We start from the raw sequence: 23,267 nt of genomic DNA, 5'->3' as shown, positions 1-23,267 counted from the left end.
CTGACCAGACAGTTATGCCTATTCAAATGCGCGTAGCAAAATGTGCGTGTTGTATCTTCTTTTTTCTCTGGCGGTACCGACAATATCGTTATTGAAACAATCCCAGGCACTAAGGGATTTATAGAGCAAATCTTGAAAATAATTATTGAACTGAGCGCTATGCGCTTTGTTCAATAATGAATGTTCTCGATTTGCTCTATAAATCCCTTAGTGCACTGGGATGTCTCAATAACTTAAATAATAAATCACTTTTATATAGCACAAATCCCGATAACAGCTCCACGCGCTTTTTTGACGATTTTCGGAAATAACTGTCGGGTTTGCAGGTGTCTGGTGGGGAAGCTTTCCCACGTGACATTACAGGCCAGTCACTAGCGAGACATTACTTCCCACGTGACATTACAGGCCAGTCACTAGCGAGACATTACTTCCCACGTGGCATTACAGGCCAGTCACTAGCGAGAGGGCTTGTCTCAAACACGTGTACAGGAAGCACATGGCAATGTTTGTCTGCGCGAATGCAAGCCCGTACGAAATGTTCTTATAAGAAATTGGACCCAATTTCATATAAGATTCTTATAAGAGTCTTGTATGACAATTTCATATATGTGGCTTATAGGTATTTTAAATGCAAATGAGGTAAATTCTTATAAGAAACTTATATGAATCATATATGAACCTATAACCTGAGCTCATATAGGTCTCTTATATGAATCTTATATTCTCTTATAAGAAAGCTATAGGTCTCTTATATGAAATGTTCATATATATGAGACTTATAAGAATCTTATATGAAACCTACATCTCCCTTATAGGATTCTTATATGTCTCATATATGATATTTATATGTCTCATACTAGACACACGACCTTGACCTACATTTGTGTTTACAAGGGAAATAACAGCAACAGTGACCTGCTTAACCCAATTTAACTGTCTTGACTTTGAATTATAATGAATCCAACTGCAAAATACCTTTACTAAAGTTGTGTTTATTTTGAGGGCAAAACCAAACAGATCTCTAAATCACTGGTCACAAGAAGAGGAGTAAGACATGTTCATTGTCCTCTTCAAATCCGATAACCTTGAAACTTGAAATTATGAACAAGAAACAACAAACAAGTTACAGCCACAACTAATTTTCTTGAATATGCACAGCTGTCACAGTTTCTTGTTGCTTGAACCAAAGTAGTGCTGGTAAACATGATTTGATCACCTGATGCAGAACCAGAACTATAAAGTAAAACAAATAATGGAGGGAAATTCTGGATTTTGAATAAAAACACAAACCTGTCAGTGTCAAGCTGTTGGGTTGGCTGGGCTGCCAGCCACCCACAAACATCAGCATGATATAAACATTCTCTTCACATATTCATACATCAAGTCCAATTATTTCTGTAAGAATTTTGCATTTTAGTCCTGCTCTTTCACTGATTTTCTGCTAAACATTCACAGAGCTGCTGTCACAAAGATGGCCGTTCAGTCAGGGGGGGATAATGCTCAAGGCAAACCATCAACTTCCTGTTCATATATGAAACATATATGAAAGCCAGTATTGCCAGTAATTCAGCATTGTCCAATTTTTTTTCTAAGTCCTGAATTCTCCTATGCAGAAACTAAGTGCTGATTCATATAAGAGTCATATAAGATTCATATAAGAAACATATAAGAGAACTATAGGTTTCTGGAAGTGCAGGATCTCATATATGATTCATATATGATTCTTATATGAATTGGGGTATTTTTCATATAAGAGACTTATAAGAAACCTATTCCTACAACTGACATACATAGCTTTTTACTTGTCATATATGAAACTTATATGTTTCTTATAAGAAACTTATAGGTTTCTTATATGTCTCTTATATGGTCATATATGTTCATTTCGTACGGGAGGGTACTCACTCTTTTACAAACCCAACAGAGTTAATTCCAGAATTCGTCTGTTGAAATGCAAGGAACATAAAAACCACACACAAAAATGCAACCTAAACTAACAATAACATAGCAATGCCAATACGACAAAGTTAATCATGGTTTTTCCTAAGCTGTACACCACCTTTTCCCTTATATGGAAATGACGTAAATTGCAGTCAAAGAGTGTACAAAATAACTTTTGTACAAGGCACAATACTCTCGCATCGCATCACAACCCTGCCAGTAAACGTCCCGCCAGACTTGATCCAACATCTTTGGCATACCCAGTCACTAAAGCAACACATTTTGCATTACGCTCAGCACACCTTCATCTAACATTTCTAGCACAACATCTTGGTGGAACTGACCTGAGGGACTCTGGAACTGTTAACAGGACACACCTTTATGGTGTATTGTGAAGGCCACAGTGCCCCCCTTTCCTTACTTCAGAACTATCTGTTCCATTTTCTGCTTGCATCGACTTGGCTGGAGGAGTATTCTACTTTGATCCTGGCCTATTTTCTTTCATTGCCCCATCCCAGCGACTGTTGCAGCTGTCTTGCTGCAAACCCATATGAGGCTACTGCTTGAGTGGCACTACCGTTGTTGCCCAAGAATAGGCTTACTGTTGCGTTTGTTTGCCCTGAAAAGAACAGGGAGTTTGCTTTGATAGCACCTACTAAAAGTTGTTTTGCTTGCATCCCAAAGCGGCGAAACTAATGGGCATCTTCCCACTAAATTTGTCCTTGTGAACGTGTCTTTGCCAGGGTCCTTTCACGCTGAGCATTGGTCCACTAATACATGTACAAGCAAAGAATTGTGAATTTAACGTCAAGGCTCCTGATTAACGCTCTATCTTTTATGCATTATCGTGTCGACTACAAGTATAAGAAAAAGGTTTAATTTGGAGTTTGGGTTCCCAAAACAGGGCCGGACCCAGGGGGGGGTTCCAGGGGTTCCGGAACCCCACCCCTGGAAAAAGCATGTACCTTGCTTTGACTTTTACTAGTTTTAGCACCAAAACAATGCTGCTCTTAACCCTCAAAACAAGGCCCAGAATGCACCAGATTGCACAGATTTTAACCGTTTTTCAAAAAATTTCCGGGGGAGCATGCCCCCGGACCCCCCTAGTGATTTGCCCCCCCAAAAAAGGAGGAACCCCCCCCTTACAACTCATTTGGTCCGGCCCTGCAAAATGAATCGATGCTGAAGACTCCAACACCGTACAGATTAAACGAAAACTATGTTCAAAGCGTGTGACATTCTTTCTTCCTCTCTCCTATATCTTAATAAGTATAAAGATAAGTACATTGACATGTAGAGTATGTTGACATGTAAAGTTTCTCTCTCACACAGTGACCACTACTTGTACAGTAATTACAGTTTTGACACACACATACACACAAACACACTTGTTGGTCTGTGTGCTGAGTGAAAGCTATTTGGTTTCTGCAATCCTTTTCTGTTGCACACGCACACACACGCAGGCACACACATATATACACACACTCGCATACACACACTCGCATACACACACACACATACACACACACACACACTCGCATACACACACACACACACACACCCCCCTCTGGGTACACACACACACACACACACACACACACACACACACACACACACACACACACACACACACACACCCCTCTGGGTCCTAATGTTCTCTCCCCTATTTCTCTGTTGGTTTCTTCTATCTTTTTCTGTCTTTGTCTCTCTCTCTCTCTCTCTCTCTCTCTCTCTTTCTCTCTCTCTCTTTCTCTCTCTCTCTCTCTCTTTCTCTCTCTCTCTCTCTCTCTCTCTCTCTCTCTCTCTCTCTCTCTCTCTCTCTCTCTCTCTCTCTCTCGATCTCTCGATCTCTCGATCTCTCTCTCTCTCGAGATCTCTCTCTCGAGATCTCTCTCTCGAACTCTCTCTCGACAGTGTAGATGTAATAGAAAAGTGTGGCCAGACTTTCAGCATTTCAAAGACTTTCACACATTCAATGTAGCTAAGGGACACAGGTATTGTATTGCTAAAGTCAGTGTCATATAAGCTTAACACTCTTTGTCCCAGCACCTCTTCACCTGCTGTTGGTTCTTCTTCTTCTTCTTCTTCATGAAATTTGTGGAAAGCGCAATATATACAGGACAAACACAGAGTGGGAGTATGCACACACCAAATGTAAGTTTATGATTGTGTATGTGTGTGTGTGTGTGTGTCCAAAGATTCTCCTTCTTAAAGGGCACAAAAATGCGTTGAGTCCATGCAAAAACACGTTTAAGAGTACTTGCAACAAAAGACTGTTAATTTGGTTTGCAAGAACACACTTTTATTAACAGGTTGAAACCATATTAACAGCTATTGTGTTTTCAGCGTAGCAATAGTCGCATTATACTTGTTCGAGTCTAAATATCGGACCCTATTGCTACGCTGAAAATACAATAGCGATTATATAGCTGTTCTGAGCTTGATTTGTTGTTCCACACTTACAAAATGACAGTTTTTGCGTCGATGCGTTGATCTCACGTTTTGATAGCAGACGCCGTTTCTTATGCGCATTAGTTTTGCGCAGGCGCCACACTGACTTTGGAAAAAAACTCGATTTGACAACACAGCTGTTAAACAGCTTTTTATTAGTTCATTCATATACAACAAAAAGAAGTTTTGAGTTTTTTTAATTTTGAACAAGACTACTTATGAAGAAGACCAAAACACAACATCAACGGAAAACTAGAAACAACTGAAGAACTAGGATGCAACAATAGTTTAGTGTGCAGGAGCTCTTACCAGCACCCTCGTGAGATATCTTTTTAATTTTTTTTTCTAGATAGTAAAATATGCGCTGAAAACGGTCAGCTATTTGGCCACCTCGAAATAATGTCCCTGGTACCCTTTTAACGCTCCTGAACCACCCCGAGTGGCAATCTTGGGTCACAACAAAGAGTGTACCCCATACCCGCCCAGAGCCTTAACCATTAAAGATAGGAAGACAAGTATTTGAACAATAAAGATGCACAACAACCATGTGTACAATATTTGTTCTCACATTTGTATAAAAATCTGGATGACCTTGGAATTGATGGGCTATTTTTAGATTTCTGACCAAAAATCGCCAAAAACATGACAAATGTGACCCTCCACCACGGAATGAGTCGCATGTCACCTTTGCATGATTTTCATATTGTTACATCTTCATACAGAGTTTTTTATGCTCTATCCAGTGGTGAAAACCGTTTTAGAAAAGAGCAAACACTGTTTGAGTTATAAGCCTGTGACTAAGGTGACCGTCACACTGTTACCAGACACTCCCCGGACTTATATTAAGCCTAGCGCAGAACCGCGCGAGGTGACATGCGACTCATTTCGTGGTGGAGAGTCACAAATTGTCTTTTTTCTAGCCTAAACTTTGAAAGATTTATAGACAAGTATTGAAGACAAAAGATACAATGGGATATTGGCAACAACATCTGTTCTCATTATTGTACAAAATTATTGAGTGTTATTGCATTTTTTTAGTTTTTGTGGATTTCACAAAGCGTACCGATTAAACAGCAACGCGTGTCATTTGTCGGAATTTCGTTCAACCGTTGAAGATAGGAAGACAGTTATTGAACAAAAAAGATGCACAACAACAATGTAAACAATATTTCTTCTCACACTCATATTTAAATATTGATGCCCAAGGAATAAATGCGCTATTTTTAGATTTCTGACCAAAAATCGCCAAAAACATGACAAATTGTCTTAGGTGACTAACGGATTCTGTTTCTCTTTTTACCCTTGTTAAGTGTTTCTTGTATAGAATATAGTCAATTTTTTGAGTCACTTGAGAAAAAGTGACTATGTAATCTTAATCGGTCAGTGTTAGTCTGTCCGGCCGGCCGTCCGGCCGGCCGTCCGTAGACACCACCTTAACGTTGGACTTTTCTCGGAAACTATCAAAGCGATCGGGCTCATATTTTGTTTAGTCGTGACCTCCAATGACCTCTACACTTTAACGATGGTTTCGTTGACCTTTGACCTTTTTCAAGGTCACAGGTCAGCGTCAAAGGAAAAATTAGACATTTTATATCTTTGACAAAGTTCATCGGATGTGATTGAAACTTTGTAGGATTATTCTTTACATCAAAGTATTTACATCTGTAGCCTTTTACGAACGTTATCAGAAAAACAAGGGAGATAACTAGCCTTTTCTGTTCGGCAACACACAACTTAACGTTGGGCTTTTCTCGGAAACTATAAAAGTGACCGGGCTCAAATTTTATGTGAACGTGACTCATTGTGTTGTGAATAGCAATTTCTTCCTGTCCATCTGATGCCTCATATAATATTCAGAACTGCGAAAGTGACTCGATCGAGCGTTTGCTCTTCTTGTTTAAAGATTTTAGTCAAGCAGTATGTAAGAAATGTTAAGTCCTTTGTACTGGAAACTTGCATTCTCCCAGTTGCAAGCCCCTGGAGCAAATTTTTTATTAGTGCTTTTGTGAACAAGAAACAATTGACAAGTGGCTCTATCCCATCTCTCCCCTTTCCCCGTCGCGATATAACCTTCGTGGTTGAAAACGACGTTAAACACCAAATAAATAAAGAAAGAAAGGTTAGAAAAAAGACAATTTGTCATGTTTTTGGCGATTTTTGGTCAGAAATCTAAAAATAGCCTATCAATTTCAAGGTCATCAATATTTTTATATAAATGTGAGAACAAATATTATACACATGGTTGTTGTGCATCTTTATTGTTCAATACTTGTCTTTCTATCTTTAACGTTTAAGGCTCTGGGCGGAATGGGGTACACTCTCTGTTGCAACCCAAGATTGCCACCCGGGGTGGTTCAGGAGCGTTAAAAGGGTACCAGGGACATTATTTCGAGGTGGCCAGATAGCTGACCGTTTTCAGCGCATATTTTACTATCTAGAAACAACAATTAAAAAGATATCTCACGAGGGTGCTGGTAAGAGCTTCTCCACACCGGACTACAAGGGGAGGAGAAGAGAACAGCTAATCCGTACAACGCGAACAGACGGCAGCGAAGTTTTCAGTTTGGTGAATGGCATTTATAGTTGTCTCGTCATGAAGCGAATTTTTCAACCTCAGTTATAAACGACTACATGAATGTTAGCGCTATGGGTTGAACATCAATACTTCAGAGGGGAATTGGGGTATTTAGTGTGGAGTTACGAGATAAGAAAAGCCGAATGCGAAAGTTTGTGTCAGTCGGCAACTTAGCTCACACAGGCACACAAAAACGGCTGTTCCGTTTTTACTCCCCTGTTTGTATTACATCTTTCGACTTTGGGCATTTTGTGGTGTTTAGGGACAGAAAATAATTGGTTTAGTCCTGTTTCATCAGGAAGTTAGCAGAAAAGGGTATGCTATCGACATTTGTAAAGCTGAAAAACATTCCCGAGAAGAATTTCAAGTTGTCAGTGTGTGCTGTTGTCGATTGAAACATCGTGTGGTACAGATGGGTAAACCGGAACCATGCGTCTTTGTTATTGTCAATATGCTTTTGGATATTGGCAAAAATGGCCGACTTCCGTAGCATTATGCTTTGATGATCGGAAGAGACCATCCAATCACAGCCCCCGAATTCCCCCACGTGTCCATCAGAATAGCTATATAAATGTATGAAACTTGCTGCTAGTACTCGCAATCTGCAAGAAAATGAAGCTGTTGGTGGGTCGGAACGATGCGAAATCCACGACCAACAGTACTAGAAGAGCCAACTGACCTGCTGTGACGTCACTTGAGGAAAGCGATGCAAAGACTACAGTACAGTGTTATCACAGAGACATCTGTGATGCGTGATTGATTCTTGCACAAAGTAAAGTATTGGAGGTGGTGGTATCTTCTCACGACCCACGTCCCCTTCTTATTCTTCTTTGATCTGACCGACTGCAACCTTCACAGGTCATTTCTAGCGTGGTTCGCATGCTGTTGCTACACCTCCAGATCATAAATGGCCCTTTGAATCATAAAGTTGCTCAACCACAGACCTTTTTGTCCCTTGTCAGACGCTGTACACTTATGAAGTAGGTCCGCTTGAGGTGTCACGCCAATTACTGCGTAGGTGTAAGGTACAGACTTCAAGACAAAAACCAACTTGGTTGGGGAACGTAGTAGAGAGATGATGACAGTTGCTCACTCAAGTAGGTAGGCGAGATAAAGTAAAGGGAAGAGAGACAGAGACAAAGAGGGAAAAGTGGAGAATTGGGAGGGGGGTTCGGCTGGAAAAAAATCAAAGATGAATTTGTTAAACTGTGTTTGTGATGGTTATGCGGTGTGTGATTACGTGTGTGTGTGTTCGGGGGCGTGTAAGGGTGGTGTTGTTTTGTAAGGGGAAAAAAGACATAAATGAAAGGGGAGTTTCAAAGACTTTCACACATTCAATGTAGCTAAGGGACACAGGTATTGTATTGCTAAAGTCAGTGTCATATAAGCTTAACACTCTTTGTCCCAGCGCCTCTTCATCTTTTTTATGGATATGTGCTTGTGACGGTTATGTGTGTGTGTGTGCATGCGTGTGTGGGTGTGTGTCCCTTGGTGCATTGCAATATCTGCGAATAGTTAAAGAAGAATGGGGGTTCAGGGGGCAAGCACTTGAAAAAAGCTGGAGGGGGTGGGGGAGTAAAAGGGGGGGGGGGGGGTAGTGGATACATGTAATGAACTCCGTTATTGTCTACTCTTGAAATTTTCTATCAAGGAAAAAGTCTCCCTTGGTTTTTTTCACCTACCCGTGAAATATACATGAGGGCAAGATTAGACACCCCGATTGTGCCCACTACAATGCAAACTTTCTTTTATTAAAGGCATTGTAGCATGTCTAAAATCTTAGGACTTGTGTTATCAAGCTTTACAAATCACCAAGCAACTGTTGAGTGTAGTATCAGTTACATGAGAACTCATTCTGTTGAACGGATTTTGAGAGCCACAACCCAATTGCAGCCCTTTAAACTGAAGAGCTATCTAGAGAGTTTGGTGTTTTAGCCAGTGCACTGGTACAAGATCAGTATGTGAGGGTTAACATCTTGACATGCTGGGCAAGAAGAAAAGTGCACAGCGTTCTACCCCCAAAATTTGAACTGCAGTAGATAGAGAATACTACCTAGACTACCTATGTTTTCATTTTTTAAATATTGAAAATTGTGCTTTTTTTTTTCAATAATAAAACAACTCGTGTAAACCTGGTATGACACAGCAGGCCATGTAGTATTCTGTTTATCCTACATTTCGTAATTGCATACCTTTTTCCTCGAACTTCCAGACAGCTCCGTTGCTTTGAATCCACTTACTTTGGAATTTTTACCATTTCACTTGATTTTGCAATTGTTCATTCGCATCAAAATTATAGTTTGCCTTTTGTCACATTGTGAGGATTTAGTTAAAACATTGCGCCAGTTAAATTTGAGCATTTGTATTCTTCTTCTTCAGCGTTCCAGAATGTTCTGGTTACGTGTGAGCTCGTTTGCCCATTTGGGTTCCCCACACTAGTATAATAAGTCGGCTTCACTCCGCTTTCGTTGAGTAGGCATGCTGGGTATTTTCGTGTTTCCACAACCCACCGAACTCTGACATGGATTACAGGATCTTTTCCGTGCACACTTGGTCTTGTGCTTGCGTGTACACACGAAGGGGGTTAAGTCACTAGCAGGTCTGCTGCACATAAGCTGACCTGGGAGATCGGAAAAATCTCCACTCTTAACACTATTGTGACTAGCATTGCCACGGCGTTAACGTCCTGCCTGCCCAAGCTTGCCACCAAGAAACTTCCCAAAAAACAGTAACTGTAAAGAAATCTGTCTAGCAAGCTTGAATTAAGTCCAATCACCACCAAATTTTGTGTACTAATTAAAAAATGGATGCCCAGTTCAGTCGTGCTATTTATAAGTTTGTCACGCGATTTGTTTTCAATCAATCAATGGGGCTTATATCGCGCATATTCCATGGGGACAGTAGCAAAGGGGGGGTGAAAGGGGGATAATTTGTGTTTTTTAACGTTTTTTTGTGTGTGTTTTCTTTTCCACTGCTTTTTTAAAAGTTATTTTTTAACAGAAAGTATTATAAATAATTTTATAACCAAACAAGGTGTAAAACCTATGAATTAGCTGAAATATTGTTAAAATTCTACACAGAAATAAGGAGACAGTACAAAGAAAAAAACAAGCAAATCCCGCATTCACTCACAGCATCCTGACTCAAATGAAACAAAACTGTGACACTCACCAAATGATGTCTAGGTAATCCATATTGAATATAAGTCACATTTTCACAACAAAGTCCCAACTGTTCACCTATGAACATTTCCAAAAGGATTAGGAGGCTCCAGCCATCCATTGTTATCAGTGCTGCCACGCCCCCCTTGCAACTACACATTCGAAGATTCATGCAGTACCACCCTAACACGTGTAGTTTGCCGACTCATACTAGCAACAACAGGACTGTTTCTTCCTCAATATCACTGCTATTATTGCTTTCTTGAGGCGAAAACAACACGTCGGAATCATGATCTACAGGGTCCTCAAGATCCAACATCCGGAGAATCTCCTCCCGTGACAAGGCTCGCCTTCGATTCATTTTTTTTCTCGAAAAAACCACACAAATCAGGCTAATTTTGCATATGGCGGAAGGGCACGCAAAGTGTGTCAAGGGAAACAACTCAATTTACTGCAAGCTTCAAAAACCGGGAAGCAATCACAAGTCGTGTACCCTGTATGGCTCTTACTGAAAAATGCGCGTCCCGTCCATGGGCGTGTCAGCGCGGTTACTGATTTATCAGTGTCCCGTCGCGAAAGTGTTAACCCACCAGGCGATTAGGAGGCCGACGTCTTACAACCACGCCAATGCGCCCATCTAGCATTTGTATAATTTGGTTGCGAAGAAAAGAGGAAAACGTTTGCCTAAAGTAGGATACTCTTGAGTACTAGAGTACAAGCTGGCTGTGTTAGGGTACCGCTGTTTTGAGAAATCACTTCCCCCCTATCTGTCCCATTCCCTCATTATCTACGAGCCATCCCGTTCTCTCAGATCCTCCTCTGAAAAACTCCTTCGCATCCCCAAAACCAGGACCAAAACCTTTGGTGAAAGAACCTTTAGGCATCAGATTCCAACCGTCTGGAACTCACTTCCAAATTCTATCCTTGATTCCAGCAGCCTGTCCTCCTTCAAAACGCAACTCAAAAGTACCTGTGGTGGGTTGCATGAGAGAACTCAAATTCCAAGCTCAAACGGTTCGACTTTACTCTGTTAAGAATCCGCAAAGCACGAAACGAAGTCGGGGTGCAATGAGCCGTCTTTAGGGCCGACTCAACAGAGAAAGAGGGCAAGTCGACAACGTCGACCTACTTAGAGCGTTAGTGGGAGATTCCATGACGTCACGGGAAATGTGGTCAGCAACAGCCAATGCAAACTGCAGTCTAGTGGGTTCGCGGGAAAAGGGCGCATCAGAGACCGTCTGTTACACAATAATGTACTCTGCGGCATCTGGGCGCATTCAAGCATGCACAGGAAGCGCGCGCTCATACCAACACAGGAGATGCCGTGTGTAGTACAAAGTAGAGCGTACGGCGTTATAGTACTATTTTGTGCATTGTGCATGTTGGATCGAGTAGAAGAAAAATAAAGATTGTCTTCTTGATTTTGAATCGCTCTCTACTGAAAAGGTAAACATCGACCAAAAATTAAAAAAGTAAATACAAAAAGAAGATAAAAATACAGTAATTACAAAAAAAAACACGAATTATATCAAAATAAAAAATGAAGTAAAAACAAAATAGAAGGAAAAGAAACCAAAGTCATATAATGTGAGATTAAATATATTTTTTTTAAAAGATTAAACTAAATAAAATTTTAAAAATCAAATTATAAAACACTTATAACTATTAGAGACAGCATTAGGTAACAAAAGATAATTTCTAACAAATAAAAAAAAGACAGCAAAATATAAATATATTAATGATTGAATAAATAAATACATAAATACATATTTCAACAAATAAAAAAAATAAAAAATGATTTCACCCTAAAGAAAACAAAAACAAAAACCTTATGTTGCCGGGCACAGATGAAGTAAACAAGAAAGTTGTCTAACTCCGTCGCGTTGGTGCGACCTATTATAGCACCAAATGATAAAAGGTTTTTAAAAAATCATCTTGCAAGCGGCAACTGGCTGGTTAAGTCTGTTATCTCTGCCAAGCTCAGCGTTAAGCCTGGGGGGGAGCAGGCTCAAAGTTAAGCAAAAAACGCTGTGCTGAACGAACGTAAGACCGCTCATGCACCCCGGTTTTCGTGCTTTCGGCGTAAAGTCAACCATCTCAACTTTGAGCACATTTCCGCCCAGCTTAAGTCGTCTCATGCAACCCACCCCTGTTTTGTAAAGCCTTTGCTTAGCCTATGTAGACTCTCCACAACTCTATTCTGCTTTGGAACTCTCTACCCTATATGTACTGTATGGTCTCTCTGTCAATGGTATGATTGTGTGTGTGTGTGTGTGTGTGTGTGTGTGTACGTTTAACAATGTACGCCCAGTTTGCTTAGTGCTTTGGTTCTTGTTGTTTTATCTCAGTTATATGTATGCTTTGTATGCTTGTTTGATTTGTGCTAGTTTATTTTAGAATGAATTTGTAAAGCGCCTGGAGCCAATTGATGGGACTCGCACTATAGAAAAGTTATTTGTTATTATTATTGAGTCACTTGAGAAAAAGTGACTATGTAATCGGTCAGTGTTAGTCTGTCCGGCCGGCCGTCCGGCCGGCCGTCCGTAGACACCACCTTAACGTTGGACTTTTCTCGGAAACTATCAAAGCGATCGGGCTCATATTTTGTTTAGTCGTGACCTCCAATGACCTCTACACTTTAACGATGGTTTCGTTGACCTTTGACCTTTTTCAAGGTCACAGGTCAGCGTCAAAGGAAAAATTAGACATTTTATATCTTTGACAAAGTTCATCGGATGTGATTGAAACTTTGTAGGATTATTCTTTACATCAAAGTATTTACATCTGTAGCCTTTTACGAACGTTATCAGAAAAACAAGGGAGATAACTAGCCTTTTCTGTTCGGCAACACACAACTTAACGTTGGGCTTTTCTCGGAAACTATAAAAGTGACCGGGCTCAAATTTTATGTGAACGTGACTCCCAGTGACCTCTACACTTTGACGTCTGCTTTGGTGACCTTTGACCTTTTTCAAGGTCACAGGTATGTCTTGAAGGAAAAAAATTGAAATATCATATCTCTGAAACTATTCATCGGATTTGATTCAAACTTTATAGGATTATTCTTTACATCAAATTATTTACATCTGTATTGTGTTGTGAATAGCAATTTCTTCCTGTCCATCTGATGCCTCATATAATATTCAGAACTGCGAAAGTGACTCGATCGAGCGTTTGCTCTTCTTGTTATTATACATAATAATAAAATAATAATAATAATAATAATAATAAATGAGCATTTATATAGCGCAACATCATAACTTTACAATTATGCTCTTTGCGCTTGACACATTTAAAATTAAAACACAGTTATACAAGCATTTACATCTACATACAAAAACAAATAAACATAACAAGGCTATTCCCAGAGCTAATTTTCTGCCTCCTTAGCTGCCCGCAGGCTGACCTATTTTGAGCACCCATCCTTTCCACCACAGGAGAGATAACACAGCAGCTGGTGGCTCCCTCAGTCCCATACACTAATTGGGCCCACTCCCTCAGTCCCATACACTCATTGGGCCCACTCCCTATGTAGCGTGAAGCATTTGGGTCTAACAAGCAAGCTAGCTTAACAGTGTGCTGGCTCTGTTAGTAACCAGATGATTCCAAGCTAGCTTAACAGTGTGCTGGCTGTAGCAGTTAGTAACCAGATGATTCCAAGCTAGCTTAACAGTGTGCTGGCTGTAGCTGTTAGTAACCAGATGATTCCAAGCTAGCTTAACAGTGTGCTGGCTGTAGCTGTTAGTAACCAGATGATTCCAAGCTAGCTTAACAGTGTGCTGGCTGTAGCTGTTAGTAACCAGATGATTCCCTCTGCCTTGGCTATTTTTAACTGGCACTAAAATGTAAGCCAGGAACAGCCTGACAAACCTTGCACTGTTGTGTCCCTGAGGTCTAAGTCAAAAGTGACGTTTCTTTTCAAAAGTGCAATCTCTGACGTCAAAAGGAAAATAGGAATTATAGCATCACATTTAAGTTCTCAAAATTCTTCCATAGGAAACGACAAAGTGTCTTGAGTATGAAGTTTATCTTGGTGACTTTGTGATTACAAGCAGAGGAAAATAACTTCTAAGGTAGTAAACTTTTGGGGCGGGGATATAGCTCAGTTGGTAGCGCGCTGGATTTGTATTCAGTTGGCTGCTGTCAGTGTGAGTTCGATCCCAGGTTCGGCGGAAATTTATTTCAGAGTCAACTTTGTGTGCAGACTCTCTTCGGTGTCCGAACCCTCCCCCCGTGTACACTACATTGGGTGTGCACGTTAAAGATCCCACGATTGACAAAAGGGTCTTTCCTGGCAAAATTGCTTAGGCACAGTTAATAATTGTCTACCTATACCCGTGTGACTTGGAATAATAGGCCGTGAAAGGTAAATATGCGCCGAAATGGCTGCAATCTACTGGCCGTATAAAAATTTCATCTCACACGGCATCACTGCAGAGCGCCTAGAACTGTACCCACGGAATATGCGCGATATAAGCGTCATTGATTGATTGATTGATTGATAAAGTGTGACTCGACTTGATTTTCATCATACTATGTACGATTACATTTGGTATCATCGTACCACTTCAGAGGATGACACTGAAGAGCTGATTTCTTCCTAATGTTTTGCTCTGTTGTCTGTGTGGGACATGTGTTAGTTGTGGTACACAGGCAGCAAGTGTTCAAGCTGTTTGTGCATGTCACCCTCACAACAGTTGGCCGGCAATCAGTGGTCAATGCATTTGGCAACAATCTGGCAATTTTGCTTGTTCCCCATTTGTATGTACACTTTAGGCATACAAGTTGCAATGGGCTTTTTCAGTGAAACATATGTTTGGTGTAATGGGTTTTTCAACTTTTTGACTCGCGGGGTTTTGTGATCTTTGTGATCTTCAAACATGACAAAAATGTGGCCTATTTTTTTCATTTTTCCAGGTCAAGGCATAAAATGTTTGCTGGAGACGATCTATCACTACTGAAAATATCCACTATCATGAAAATCAGTCTTGACCTCATCGAACTATGATGTCATTGTTTGATTTGAGGTCACAGCTTCATGGGTGGGATTCATCGGATCTGTGTGGTGGTTGTTAATTATACAAATCCTTTAGGGTCTGCCCCCATCCCCCCGTTAGAATTCTTCACGATTCATGACATTTTTCAGTCCCATTCATGCAGCTTAGTGTCTGGAATAATCTAGTCAGGGCTGGACTTTTGGTGATGAGATCCTGCTATGATGTCATTGGGTCAAAAATGATGTCACTAAAGTGTCTGAGTACATATATTTATTTATATACACATTATACTGGGTGGCCGAGTGGTAAGCGAGGTTGCATTAGCAATTTTCTCCCCCCTTTCCTAACCTAGGTGGTGGGTTCAAGTGCTAGTCTTTCGGATGAGACGAAAAACCGAGGTCCCTTCGTGTACACTACATTGGGGTGTGCACGTTAAAGATCCCACGATTGACAAAAGGGTCTTTCCTGGCAAAATTGTATAGGCATAGATAACAAGAAATTCCTCCGATAGGAAAAACACCCCCTATAAAGGGAAATAACCTTCTCAGTTGGTGGCAGTGAGAATGGTTATTTCCCTTTGACCAACGGGGGTGTGCCTCTATAAGTCGTTGTATAATTTTAATCCACCAATAACTCCCTAACCGTGTGTTTGACTGGTCCCAATTTTTGTAAGGACCGTCTCAGGAATGTATAGAACCTGTTCACCAAGTTTGGTGACGATCGGTCCGTTCATTCTTGAGATCTATATGCGAACACCAACACACACCCAAATAATATGTCAGTCTTAATCTTAATCCACCAATAACTCCCTAACCGTGTGTTTGACTGGTCCCAATTTTTGTAAGGACCGTCTCAGGAATGTATAGAACCTGTTCACCAAGTTTGGTGACGATCGGTCCGTTCATTCTTGAGATCTATATGCGAACACAAACAAACACACAAACAAACACATCGAGTGAAACCTATACACACCCCTATACCGGGGGTGTAACTATACACACCCCTATACCGGGGGTGTAAAAATGTCCACCAAAATACCCGTGTGACTTGGAATAATAGGCCGTGAAAAGTAGGATATGGGCCGAAATGGCTGCGATCTGCTGGCCGATGTGAATGCGTGATGTATTGTGTAAAAAAACAATTCCATCTCACACGGCATAAATAAATCCCTGCACCTTGAATATGTGCGCGATATAAATTGCATAAAATAAAATAAAATAAAATAAAAAAATAAATCCCTGCGCTTAGAACTGTACCCATGGAATACGCGCGATATAAGCCTCATATTGATTGATTGATTGATTGATATATACACCAGTGACAGACAGACCGCACCATTACTACACTGTGTGACTGGCAGAGAACAGACATCTCTCTATCTACACCATGCCAGTGACAGACAGACCACACTATTATCACACTGTGTGACTGACTAGCAGAGGACAGACATCTGTTGTTACATGTACATCTGACTTCATCAGTGCATAGTGTGGCACCTCGAACAGCTCCCACTCTTCTTCCTGGAATGATGTTGTTTTGTTATGCTGTTCTGTTTGTAGTTCATGGTCAAGTATATCTACCTGAAAAGCCTTCATGGTAACAACTCTTTTCTTGCAGGTTCACTTGTGTGAATTTTAGTGCAATTCTCATACAAATTGTGCTATCTACCCCACCTATGTTGACCAAGTTTTGTTCAGCCGAGACCAGCTGTGCTGCAGCAGGTCACTCAGAATTGTAGAAACTGTGTAGTAACTGTGTATCAACACGCTGGAATGCAGGCGTTAGATGGACGTTACAGGAAGCGAATGAAGCTAACAGTCTGAGCGGATATATCCGTACCTGGCATACCTGGGATGTCTCCCAGGTACGGATATATCCGCTCAGTTAAAGGCATGAGTTAAAGAAAAACCTCATTTTTGTAGAGATGCTAGCAGACCTGCTTGTAGTGATAAAATATGTGCAGTTTGGCTGTGTGTACATGCACCTTGGCTTCATAGTCTATACTTGGTTGCAGATCCACCTGAAAGAGGCACAATGGTGCACATATGTGTTAAAGCAGTATACAGATTTGTTATACAGTGGTACCTGCCATTTGAGGCCCCTTCAACTAGGGACGCCTTCTGTTGTCATTTTCATCTAAACATACCTGTCATGAAAAACCACCTGCAGTGGTGGAATGCTTTGCTCGGTCCCAACTGTTAGCAAAAACCACCTGCAGTGGTGGAATGCTTTTGCTTCGTCCCAACTGTTAGCAAAAACCACCTGCAGTGGTGGAATGCTTTTGCTTCGTCCCAACTGTTAGCAAAAACCACCTGCAGTGGTGGAATGCTTTTGCTTCGTCCCAACTGTTAGCAAAAATCCAAACAAGGCGAAATTACTACATTTAGTCAAGCTGTCGAACTCACGGAATGAAACGGAACGCACTGCATTTTTTCACCAGGACAATACTGCTTCGTAAATCCTCGCGACAAGGATATCACTCGCTTTTCACATACAAAACGAAGCGAAATTGACGAACCAGTATAGCGCCAGTATATGTTTTAGAAATCAGGAAATGATAAAGAATAAGATGAAATCATTTTTGGATGGATTTCTTGAATTTTAATCCTAGTTTCGTTAATTGTGATCACATTTTAAGAGTAAACATTTTTAGATTCAAAATTTGATGAAAAATACGATGCAATTAATTTTAAATCTGTTTGCGGGAGAGAAAAATTCGATTTTAATGACAACTTAAAATGAGCAAAATAAAGAACTAATTTTTAAGCTTCCGAGCTGCAATGCAATACCAAAGTCCGCCCTTCGTCGAAGATTGATTGACCAAAATTTCAACAAAATTGGTTGGAAAATGAGAGCGTGACAGTGACAACTTTCACAAAAACCCGGATATGACGTCATCAAAAAAATGAAAAAAGTATGTAGGAATATCATACTCAGGAACTCTCATGTAAAGTTTCATGAAGATCGGTTATCTCTGAATCGCTGTACACACACACACACATACATACATACATACATACATACATACATAACATACACCACAACCCTCATCTCGATTCCCCCTCTATGATAACAACATGTAGTCAAAACTTGACTAAATGTAAAAAGATGATAGACTGCTAAGGTTCCAAAATCAAGAATCAAAACACAAGAATGGTAAGGTACTGGAACGTTTTAATGGCTGACCATCTTGCCAGAGACTGAACACAATCACCACTTTTTGAGAAAAGTTTTCACTTCATTTATTTGTCTTTCTGTCCGTTATAAAGACCATTGGGACAATATAATTGTGAATGTCTTATTTTGTTATAATTAAAATGTTCTAGTACCTTACTGTGATAGGGAGACTACTGCGTCACTCTGCAGAGTTGTTTGACGGCTTGAGCGTGGGCTAGTCATAGCAACTCGATGTTTCTTTTACGTCAGTCATCGGATCGACGCCTGTCAATTGTAGACTTCTGTTTGTGATGGGTTCTGGCTGCTGTTGTCTCCTAGTATGCTCTTGGGAATCTTTGCGTACCCATAGCAGATTTTGTAGGGCTAAGAAATTAGCTCTAAAATCTCAACCCTGTTTGACTGGCTTTGCCTCCAAAGGTGATTGTTGTGCATCAGGCACTCGGTTACATTACCATTCTTGGTCTTGTGTCCCAAGTGTGTCCTTTCAGGGCAAGTAGAACTGTATTACAATACATGTGATTCAGCTGTTGAATGATGCTGTATTGTACTCTGCATTGATGATGACTATTTGTTTTGCAGACCCACTTGTAGCTCATGACGGGTTGGGGCGTGTAAGGAAGGAGTTTCCTGGCTGAATGCTGGGAGTGGGAGTTGTGTTCTGTGTGCCCTGACACACTACTCTGTGTCAGCTGTTCAGCAGGAGGAATTTTGTCATCCGTATCCCGTCTTCAGCACCAGAAAAAAAGACTGCCTTCATCGACTACTACTAACCAAGAACTAGCTGTGCGCGTGCTACTTCCACAGCAGCCTGATTCCCTCCACAGACAGGTGTGGGGCTACTCTGACTGCACAGACAGGTGTGGGGCTACTCTGATTGCACAGACAGGTGTGGGGCTTACTGTAACTGCACAGACAGGTGTGGGGTTACTCTGACTGCACAGACAGGTGTAGGGTTACTCTGACTGCACAGACAGGTGTGGGGCTACTCTGACTGCACAGACAGGTGTGGGGCTACTCTGACTGCACAGACAGGTGTGGGGCTACTCTGACTGCACAGACAGGTGTAGGTTTACTCTGACTGCACAGACAGGTGTGGGGCTACTCTGACTGCACAGACAGGTGTGGGGCTACTTTATGACTGGAGAGACAGGTGTGGGGCTACTCTGACTGCACAGACAGATGTGGGGCCACTCTATGACTGCACAGACAGACGTGGGTCTACTTCGACTGCACAGTCATGCATTGGGCTCCTCTGACTGGACTGACAGGTGTGGGGCTACTCTGACTGCTCAGACAGGTGTAGGGCTACTCTATGACTGCACAGACAGGTGTAGGGCTAATCTGACTGCTCAGACAGGTGTAGGTTTACTCTGACTGCACAGACAGGTGTGGGGCTACTCTGACTGCACAGACAGGTGTGGGGCTACTCTGACTGCACAGACAGGTGTAGGTTTACTCTGACTGCACAGACAGGTCCACACCTGTCTGTGCAGTCAGAGTAACCCTACACATGTCTGTGCAGTCAGGTGTGGGGCTACTCTGACTGCACAGACAGGTGTGGGGCTACTCTGACTGCACAGACAGGTGTGGGGCTACTCTGACTGCACAGACAGGTGTGGGGATACTCTGACTGCACAGACATGTGTGGGGCTACTCTGTGACTGCACAGACAGGTGTAGGGTTACACTGACTGGACAGACAGGTGTGGGGCTACTTTATGACTGCACAGACAGGTATAGGGACTTACACTGACTGGACAGACAGGTGTGGGGCTACTTTATGACTGGAGAGACAGGTGTGGGGCTACTCTGACTGCACAGACAGATGTGGGGCTACTTTATGACTGCATGGACAGGTGTAGGGCTACTCTGACTGCATGGACAGGTGTAGTGCTGCTCAGACTGCACATCCAGGTGTAGGGCTATTCTATGACTATATGGACAGGTGTGGGGCTACTGTATGACTGCATGGACAGGTGTAGGGCTACTCTGACTGCACAGACAGGTGAAAGGCTACTCTATGACTACATGGGCAGGTGTAGGGCTACTCTGACTGCACAGACAGGTGTGAGGCTAATCTGACTGCACAGACAGACGTGGGTCTACTTCGACTGCACAGTCATGCATTGGGCTAATCTGACTGCTCAGACAGGTGTAGGGCCACTATATGACTGCACAGACAATTGTGGGGCCACTCTGTGACTGCACAGACAGGTGTATGGCCACTCTATGACTGCACAGACAGGTGTATGGCTACTCTATGACTGCATAGACAGGTGCAGGGCTACTCTGACTGCAAAAGGTGATCAGTGAGGCCTATGTGTGACATCCTCGTTCCTTCGTTTCGCACTAACAGAATCACACAGGTTTATGATGTAACATTGAAGATGTAGTGTGTCTGGGTAAACTTCACAGAACAAATATCATTCAGAGACTGGAGACATTAAATTCTGTGTTGGACTTAGTACCTGCCTAGCAGAACAACCCAGCATGTGTGATATTAAGCATACTTTTTTGTAAATGGTCTTGTATGAGTCCAGCCATGGCAGTGAAGCTGGCAGCAAGCCTCCAAGAAAGCTGTGTCAGGTTGTGCTTGTAGTGTGTGTTATGGTGGAACTGGAGTGCACAGCATGATGTAATAATGACAGACACCCCAGAATATAGTACACAAACTGTTGACCACATGTGCATAGTGATAAACATACATGTGTAGAGACAAAGAATTTTGGTGGAGTGTATATTGTGGGAGACACTGAATGCGCAGAGAGTTGGTGGAGCTAATGAGGACGTGGGATACTGATTTCATGGAGGGCAGTGTACAGACAGTGCTCACTTACCACTAGAACAAATAACACTGGGGCTTTCCACCTTCACTTGCTTCACATCTTCCTACCAGTAGTGTAGCCTTCTACCACTACATTATTGTCTGTGTATGGTTGTGTGTGTGTGGTTGTGTGTGTGTGAGAGAGAGAGAGAGAGTGAATTGTTGGCTGAACTTGCATGTTTGTGAGCGAGATGAATAAGATGATAATGATGATAATAAAAGTAAGGATCTTCAGAAGAGAAGTTTTCAGGCTTTGGGTTGAATGTAAGAGCTTGTGATGCCCCCCCCCCCTGTGTATCCTATCTAAAAAATGTACAGTACAATTGGTGTGCCAACATCTGGACATAGGATTGGCATGAACCATCTGTGTTATTGAAGGTGTGAAAATGCTTATTATAACAAATGCAACATTCAGCATGGTCACCTTCATTGACTTTATACTACAACACACTACAACACAACATTCTACAACACAACAAACTACAACACAACACACTACGACACTACACACTACGACACTACACTACAACACGCTACCACACACTTTACCACAGGCACGTTTCATGATATTGAGGATTGCAGTTTCCCTCTCACACACAATATTCCAAAATAATAAATAGTCAAACAGGGGCCAAAAAACAGTTTGCACCAAGAGTTCAACTTTTTATCTATCCAAAACAGTAAAAAAAATTATATGAACATTCGTATTTCCAAGATGATTGGCGTTCCAAGACGCTATATCCTAAAACCCCCAAAACATGCTTTTACAACTTCAGTGCATAATAACTGCCCAAAGGTGCTGTTTAAAGCAACCATTGATAATAATTTTTAACATACTCCTTGAACACATTAATAAAAACGGTTAACTTGCAAATAAAGGGACAGTATTGATCAGAACAATGGTAAGATAAAGGACGCTACTTATATTTTGTACATTTTTTATCTTTATCGTTTCCTGTAGACCTCAGAAGTTCTAACCAGCTTAAGAAATCATTCTAAAATCGAAAAACAAACATCTATACAGTTTGTACGCAAAGTAGATTGATATTTGACACAGTCACACAGACATACGTGGGCTATGGGGCAACCCTACCCCCTAAATTTGAAAACGGGGTCAATTTCTTAACTGCATGCATTCAGCAAAACAATCCCTAAAAAATTATTTTTTTCACAAATGAACTTATGACTTTAGAAAAGCATTCAAAAATGCATATATACAACGCTTTTTCTTTGGTCCCAATTCAAGGGGGTGTGCTATTCTCAGGTAACACTGTGAACGCTCAAATGAGACTTGGTCACATGTCAAAATAGTAACCCCCCCTGTTGTTCATGGTTCGTTGGTGGGATTTTTTTTTATCTGAGCCATTGGCAAGCATGAAATGTCATCAACATTAGGAAAGACATAGTATCTCCCATTGTCTTTTGCGCGCAAACACTTCACACAGATCTCCTCTCGATCTGGCCCATCAGGGAAATGGGTTGACTTGGGGATGATCACCGCCCTGTATCTCTCCACCTTTCCATCCATGCTGACAAAGTCAGCGGTCACAAAGTCCCCAACTTGAACGTCTCACTGTGGGACAAAGAACCTGGTTTTCACGACTGGCACCACGCGGCATCCAGTGGCGTGTTGTGGGTAGACGTCCATTGATTTTGATAATAATTTTTATATTTTTAATTTTCAGACCTTGTTTTTAATCCGAATATAACATATTTATATGTTTTTGGAATCAGAAAATGATGAAGAATAAGATGAACGTACATTTAGATCGTTTTATAAAAAAATAATTTTAATTACAATTTTCAGATTTTTAATGACCAAAGTCATAAACTAATATTTACGCCACCAAGCTGAAATGCAATACCAAAGTCCGGCCTTTGTCGAAGATTGCTTGGCCAAAATTTCAATCAATTTGATTGAAAAATGAGGGTGTGACAGTGCCGCCTCAACTTTTAAAAAAAAGCCGGATATGACGTCATGAAAGACATTTATCGAAAAACTGAAAAAAACGTCCGGGGATATCATACCCAGTAACTCTCATGTCAAATTTCATAAAGATCGGTCCAGTAGTTTACTCTCAATCGCTCTACACACACACACGCACACACACACACACACACACACACACACACACACACACA

At 41.4% G+C, this 23,267-nt stretch overlaps 1 protein-coding gene across 9 annotated transcripts in view; it reads left to right on the top strand.

Moving 5' to 3' along the window:
• The window catches only part of LOC138950940 (phosphatidylinositol 4-phosphate 5-kinase type-1 alpha-like), a 136,135-nt gene extending 114,768 nt beyond the window's left edge, over positions 1-21,367 (top strand). For 2 of the 9 annotated variants that reach the window (XR_011450883.1, XR_011450882.1), the window contains exons 19-21: positions 18,882-19,421; positions 19,453-19,746; positions 19,829-21,367. The gene's annotated coding sequence lies outside the window, so the exon portion shown is untranslated. Of the gene's footprint in view, positions 1-3,987; positions 4,096-18,881; positions 19,422-19,452; positions 19,776-19,828 lie in introns of all 9 variants that reach the window. The other 7 variants (XR_011450881.1, XR_011450878.1, XR_011450877.1 and 4 more) reach the window with 7 other exon arrangements.
• Positions 21,368-23,267: the final 1,900 nt, after the last annotated feature.

The sequence above is a fragment of the Littorina saxatilis genome, linkage group LG16 (assembly GCF_037325665.1).
Source record: "Littorina saxatilis isolate snail1 linkage group LG16, US_GU_Lsax_2.0, whole genome shotgun sequence".
NCBI classification, from domain to species: Eukaryota; Metazoa; Mollusca; class Gastropoda; order Littorinimorpha; family Littorinidae; genus Littorina; species Littorina saxatilis.
This window is presented reverse-complemented; position numbering and strand designations above follow the sequence as displayed.